General features: G+C 41.5%; 1 protein-coding gene across 1 annotated transcript in view; it reads left to right on the top strand.

The window, feature by feature from the left end:
* Positions 1–1,422: 1,422 nt before the first annotated feature.
* sox10 (SRY-box transcription factor 10) overlaps positions 1,423–7,684 on the top strand; it is a 19,206-nt gene continuing 12,944 nt past the window's right edge. Inside the window, exon 1 of the mRNA XM_080510713.1 lies at positions 1,423–1,531. The gene's annotated coding sequence lies outside the window, so the exon portion shown is untranslated. The remainder of the gene's footprint in view (positions 1,532–7,684) is intronic.

The raw sequence follows: 7,684 nt of genomic DNA, 5'->3' as shown, positions 1-7,684 counted from the left end.
TGCTCGGATGAACGGGATGAAAATGTTCTGTTCACAAGAGGTTTGTTCAACAAGCACATTAATTTCCAGTCATGCATCTTCTGAACTTGCTTCATCCAAGTCAGGGTCGCTCGAGGTTTCATTCTATTCAAACTGTCAGTTGGGTGAAAGATAGGGTACACTATGTACAGACCGTCTGTCTCACATGAGTAACACGGAAAGATACAATCTGGTGAAAATCCTTGTTTCACCTCACAAATAACATTTTTCTGCATGGAATCAAGCCTGGGTTATAGTTCCTGTGTGGTGACAGTGCAAACCACTAAGTTTAGTTAATATAATTGTTTTTGACATCTAAATCCAGGCAGACAGCTCAAATCATACACGCATTCGCTGTTAATCATTCACTCAGTGTTGGAGCCACACAGGAAACTCTTTGGTCAGAATAAAAATTACAACTGTGCAAACCACTACTCCACCGTGCCACTGTAGATGTAAGCAAATGTATCACGTCAAATCAGGTTCACTTTATTGACAACCTGCATAGTTAAACACATGCTTCAATACAGCTACTCTTGCTCACAGGAATGGCTTCGCATTATATAGTTCAGCTTTTTTAACAAAGCTCTCGATGATAGTGTCCATAAACGTCTCCTCTCAGTGAACTTCCTCAAATTCATCATCATCATCCTGTTTTTTGGGTTTATTTTTTAATGAGAAAACCTTTAAAGACATGTGGATGAAATAAAGAACAAAGAAATATATCAAAAATTAACATTAGTCTTGGATACAGCGGTATGATCATGATTTTAATGCTAAATTGGAAACCTGATGAAAGTAGCTATTATTCATGCATTGGAAACCAGCGCCCTCTATTGGCCAAATATCAGTATCAGCTCGAAATGGATCCTTCCATGATCAAAAGACATGCTGACCCACTGGGATCTGCTCCACATCTCATGAAAGGATGATGCTACGTTCTTTTTTTGTTAGTGTAACTGTGGCGTCCTGCTGCAGAGCCTAGATTCAGGATAACAAGAAGAAGAAGAAGAAGAAGAACATACGAATAACCTTCCTAGAACTAGACTGGGAGTTCAGTATCAATCACAGAAATCGGATGCACTTATTGGAAAAACAGGCTCAAACTTGGACAATGGCGTGGTTGTAATGGCGGGAAATCCTGCTCGCACTTCACTGAGACTTATTTAAAATGTGCCTTTGCTTGCACGCCATCATACAAAGACTTTTTGTCTCCATTTTTGACACTGTGACATCAGAAGATCTTTGCTCGTTTTTTGTTTTTAGATGTTAAAATGCAAATGTATGCATCTTCCCTTCATTTAATTTCCTTCTGCATTTTTTTTTTTGATGTCTCTATGTCAGACTAATGAGAAGGTTCACTGGATGTTCCCCACCCCGGCCCGTGAAGCGCTTCCCAGACAACACAGACCAAAAGCTGGACCTCTGAACTTCGGGAGAACGCGAGAGGCATCTCAGTTACTGGATGAAAAGACGAAGAGAGGGAGACGAGGAGGAAGGGGCAAGCTGCTCGGTAACCTCGGGCCTCGAGGCTATCGGCTTTTCATTAGCGAGTCAGTGAGTGACTGAGTGAATGAGCTCCATCGGTGGAATGGTAAAAGAGGAGAAGCCGTGCTGGGCCACGTCAGCTATTAGGGTGATTTGGGGGCTCCCACTGGCTGCCATTGTGCATTGTCTCCAAAGTGAGCAACCGAGGCCCAACAGTGAGCCTTTGTGTGGGACATTTAACTGCCTGTTAGCATGCTAATTATGGGATGTGTGTGTGTGTGTGTGTGTGTGTATCTGTGTGTACCAGTGGGTGTCCATCATGTTCGGGGTCTTTTCCATCTCTCTCCCCTGGGAGTCACATCCTCCGGTTCCTCCCGCTCTCTATTTTCCGTCTTTCCCCAAAGGCACGAATGCACCACTGATCTCCGTGTTACTGCCTGACCCCTTTTTAAAGCTCCTTCCTGTTTGCTTCTTCACTCCCGAGCCCGTGACTTTTCTCCCACCGGTGTTTTCTGATATCTACCGTCTGCTTTATAAGACCCTGGTTTTGCTGAGAAGTGTCCAACGTTGTCCTCGCAGTCTGTGTGGGACATTTCTCGTACGTCATTATTTAGAAAACCTCGTTTTAGGAGTCCAACAATTCCAAGAGTGAACTCGTCAGCCATGTTAAGCTGGAGCCTCTTTTACACCGTCCGTCTGATGGTGGGTGGAGGGAGTACAATTACAGATTCCCAAAATATTTTTGTCTAAACAGTGCCATCTTAGAGGGGAGTGGACTGAGAATGATGATGTTGTGATGAAAGCGTAACCCGACAGAGAAAACATGTTATGTCATCTCGGCTGTAGCTGCAGTGACAGTGTTTCAGGATAAAATGTAAAACTACTGAGAAAATGCTGAATGTAGAAGCACCTCTGGCAGTGTTGTTCAAGGTAGTGAAAAGTACTCAGACTATAGATATATTTCTTCTAAAAATAGTGTAAATAACAAAAGTAAATTCTCTTGCTGGATAAGGTCTGTCTCAATAACGTGCACTCAAGTGTATTATAGTCTTGCTGTCGTTTCCGCCCATGAACAATTCACTATTAAGTTAGGTGAGCAAAGGCAATATACAAACAGCAGCAGAAAGTTCTTATAACGCTAAATGCTGATGCAGTACAGTTGCAGACCAATTGGACATCGTTCTGTCGCATGTTGGTCGTGAATTGGGGACTCAAGATGGCGTGACACCGCCACGGTTGGTGAAGAAACTAATTTAATTGACAAAAAGGGGAAACAAAAAAAAATAAAAAATCAGAAAGCTCAAACATCTCAAGCGCAAAGTCCACAAAAAGACACTGAAACAAAGGAGGACTGCCACGCAGAGACACAGATGGACTGACAACCAGAACACACAGGAGGAGCCCATTATATACTAAAGCCACCAGGTGACGACAATCACGCACTCAGACGCAGGTGAAAGGCATCAGGGCCGGGAACAGCAATCAAACACGAGGAGGGGAAGTCAAGGAGCCTGAAACTAGAGACAGAGCTAAAGACTCACACACACAAAAAAAAAGCACAAGGGATAAAAACGAATCATGATAATTTCATGTTGTTGTCTAAAGTTTTAAGTGATTTCAGGGTGAAAGAGGATATGTACTCCCGACAGAAAACAGAAGTTTGATGAAATGGTAACACAGCTGCATTTCACTGAAGCTTCAGCTATTGCTAAAGTGAATTGTGTGATCTCCCATGGAGGCTAAGTAGGACAGAATATTACACGATTACCAAATTAAAAACATTAGTGATTAACTGTGTCAGTGATTTTAGAATTGTTGGATATAGTTGAAAGTGTAATGGCTTTACATAAAGTTACTTTATAATGCCATTCTCATCAGACTGGTATTGCTTGATCAGTAAGGTACAATGATTTTGCAGAACATCCCCAGTATTTTATAAAATGCTGTTTTTCCGCTGTATCATAGCTGCAGCTTTCGAGTGAATGCTGATATTCAAAGCCTTAATTCTCCGGCCTAAATGATGTAAGTCAATTAAATCGAGTTGTCGAAACAGGTCGAGGAGGAATACGTCAAACAAATTAAGATTTTTTTTTTTTCCTGACTTCAAAAAAAGAAAGCTTTGTTGAATGTGATACTTTGAACTGTGACGTTTTGGTGCGCTGCCTTGGCAGACGTAAGATCGATAACAGAGTCTGTGTATTCATGTCATAATAGATCGTTTATTGGAGTTTTTCTGTAGTCCTCATGTCCTGACTACATTTTTTCCCCCACATTTTATTAACTGTTAGTCAAACGTTATTTCTGATTAAAATGCGGCGCGGCGATAAAGACATCGATAAAGCTGAGATGTTCACTTTTTGCGTGACTATTACGTTTCTTTGTTGTGTGACATCATTGTCCTGAAGAATCAGCGAGAACATCAGTGAGCGTCTGTGATATCAGGGGATGTGAAGACCCTTTATGGTAGAAAAAACAAACAAAACAAAAAGTACATCCTGAAACGGTTCTTCAAAAACAAGTGTCATCAGAAATCCACTTTGCCAACGTAGGATTTCTGGACTATCCAGCCAACATCACTGATTTGACGCTAAAGCAATTACGCTGGCAATTTGATAAGTAGCAGCATCATGCCGCCATCAGAAGTTTAGTTGTTGGTCTGAGTAGGTTGAGCTGTCTTTACATTGACCTCTATTTGTCGATCTGACTAAATTGATTTTGATCGGGAGATCAGATCATCCAGTTTCCATCAGCACCAGATAAAGAGATCAGTTAATGTGTGGGCGATTTCAGTGCAGCTCAATCAGAGGATCAAATCCCATAATGCTTTGCTCTGTGACGTTGGCCATTTGTGACGTGCACATTGAATGACATTGAATCCAGCTTTAACCATAAAACCCAACAGTTTTGAAGATGAAAGTTTGCAAGATTATTCAAGCTGGTAGTGTCTCTTTTTTGCTTTTCTTTTAAAATTTCAAAAGAAAAAGATCTTCTTCGTCATGGTCTGATTAGTAAAAGGCAATGACGTCTTCCAGAGCAGCACTCTCTGCTGCATTGACCAAATTCTCAGAAACCACCATTTTTTTCTCAAAACACCGAGTGTGAAGCGTCATGTATTGACATTACGCACAGTAACAGACTTGCACACAAAGCTCTGCTTGCAAGGACCCTGATCGGATCACATAATGTCACACCCTCACCTCTGATTCAGTCGAAATTTCAATTGATTAGGTTCATTATAAACATAGAAGTGTTTATATGATGCAATTTCAATCACACATCAGTAACTTTGTATTACGAATGGTTCACTAAATTGCAGATGGTGTTTGATTAGATCTCTGAAGCTTACCGAAAAAGGCAAAATTAGTGAATATATTGCTAACAGCAAATACTTTCATTTAAAAATCTTGATCGAGTTGGAAACTTTTCAACCAGAAGCACCAGAAAGTGGGCTCACGTTTGCATTTTGAACATTCCATCAAAAGACTTCATCAAACTCACGCTGGCAAGCTGCTGTCACCTCCTGGTGAAGAATTCACTGACACATAATGAAATGTATTAAAACACAGGCTAAATGAATTCCAACATTGTGCTCATCAATTGCAGGACTGATGATAAACCATGATGTGATGCAGTCACGTCCTGCGTTTTACCTGCTCGCAGCTCTTTGTTCTAACATGCAGTCAGATTTCCACTGAGCTTCAACGTAACTTCACTAAATTTCGAAGCGGACCAGGGCCAGTAATCACATTCCCACCCACCCAGGTTATTTTTAACTGAACCAAACTCGGCCTGAAAGCATTGCTGTTCATTGTGATTGCTCCAGCAATCGCTCATGACTTCGATCGCAATGCTATTGAAGGCCACGTTCTTAAAAGACTTGAATAAATCCAAAACATTTGCAGCTTCTGTTACGTTGTTATCAAAGCAGAATATCACACGTGTCATTTTTAGGAACATTTATTTCCACTGACTTGCAATATCAACCAGTTCTTCCAATTTCCCACTAGATATTAGATAATTGTGTTTCAGGAACTTTGGAAAAAGTACAAAATTTGTCTTTTTTTTTTTTCTTTTTTTAACAGTAATCCTAAAAAAGTTGATAGAGTCTGACACCTTCTGTGTTGGGAAAAGAAAAGTTTTGTTTGACACGTTATCATATTATCGTGTTTGTAAACACAATTCTGCACACGTTCACCTGTGTGTGTGTGTGTGTGTGTGTGTGCGTGAGCAGCTGTAGGCCCTGTGTTTGAACTCTCGCTCACATGGGCAGAGTGAGGGAGGGCCGCAGGGTGAGAAGGCGATAGGAGAGGGACTGATGCTCGACAAAACTCGCCATCTCCCTCTCCTCTTTCATCTCCCTCTCCCAGCATCAAACAAGGAGCCCTTTCATTGCGGCGACTTTGCATCCAGCCGCCCTCAGACCCCCGAGGCCCCCACCCCTTCATGCTGCTTAATTCAATGTTCCGAGAAAAACTCATGATTGGAAAATGACTTTTTTTTTTTTCTTCTTCTTTAAATCCTCCTCCTCTTTCATATCTGGTCTTAAGAAGCGTCACCCCCTCTTCCTGCCATCCCCGACTCTGGTTTTCCCTCTCGCATCAAAACAACTTGTAAACACGGCAGAAGAGAAAATGCCAGATCGTCCACTCTCTGAAGTGGACCACACAGCTCTGTGAGAAGAAATCCCAACCAGCGCTCGGTGATAATACAATTATCGGACGCCAGGACATTGCTCCGGAGCATGAAATCATCGCTGGCATATTTTTGGTTGTCATCGGGATTTAACTTCAGATGAATGAGAGCCAGTCCCACAAAATAACGGCCCTCCAGTACAAATGGCTGGAATACAGGGAAGTTATTGACGTAGATTAACTTTTCATAGAACCAAAATAAACTGAGTGTCCAAAAGCATCAGACTCACAGTAAATATACGTAATAGCCCTGATAGCAACTTTAATTTCCCATTTCAAACATTGCTTATAACGGAAAACTGTTTAAGACCTCTTGAAGAAGAATGGCCCAGGTTTTTGTGTGGATTTTGGATTTTCTTTGTGTTGTTTTCTTCTTCTTTCTTATGTAAGCGATGGCCTCTCCTTGCATAATGTGAGCTGCGTTTCACAACCCCCAGTTGGATCGATCACGTTGTTCAGGCGCAGGAAAAACCAACAATAAAGCAGCAGACAAGATTCTGTCTTGGGTTTTGTGGCTGTGAATCCACACTCTTCCAGCACACCACTGATTATCTTTGCAATGTAAAACAAATCCAACAAGATTCGTCAACTACATTGTTTTTCTTATACTGCTTCATACAACTGTACCCAGCGTTAAAGGCAGGGGACAGTCAAACATACAGGCAAAAAAAACATGGATGACAACCACATTAAATGCAATGAGCTGAAGAGGCAACAATAGAAGGAACCGCCTCGGCTCACGTCCAAACATCCAACTTTGACCAAACTAAAAGAATGCAGCTGAACTTAGCCTGCTGCTAAACAGTAATTTGGCACTAAACTATTTATCGTACATCACCAAGACTACATGAAGTCTGAATATCTTCCAGCAGACGTGATAACGTGGGGAACACAAACAAGCAGATGCACACATTTGTAGCTTTTAGGGAAGTGGTGTCAAACGTATTGAGTGAGTTGGACCAGTGAAATAAGCCTAACCCTGTAATAACCTTTAAATTCAAGTTTTTCTTTGCTGTGGTGCAGAGTACACGTGACCAAAATGTCTATATTTTTGCAAAACCAAACAATTACCACAGAAAATGACTGCAGAACTCAACATGAACCAACTTAGAACGAAAACTTTTTGTGCAAAATACAGTGGAACGAAGAAATAAAAATACTTCTCCTATAGCTCTTGCATTATCCATGCTTTTACAAACTCGCCCTGGCGGTATGGCTTTGAGGCTAATGCTAATCTGCTCACATGATCCCAGACTCTTAATGTCATGTTGTTGCCGCTAGGCTAAAGAAACTTGCTTAAAAGAAAAACAAGGTTTTCTTTCAAATTTGTCCAGTTTTCAGGCTGTCGACGACCAACCTGTGAGTGGTCAACGAAATATTATGAATCCCTTGAATGCAGAATTGAGTAAAACTCAGCGAGGCTGTGCCCTGGACAGTCGTCACGTGGCCTTTCTCGGTAAAGTTCAACCCTGGATAATAATGCCCCC

Source organism: Blennius ocellaris, assembly GCF_963422515.1.
Source record: "Blennius ocellaris genome assembly, chromosome: 16".
NCBI classification, from domain to species: Eukaryota; Metazoa; Chordata; class Actinopteri; order Blenniiformes; family Blenniidae; genus Blennius; species Blennius ocellaris.
This window is presented reverse-complemented; position numbering and strand designations above follow the sequence as displayed.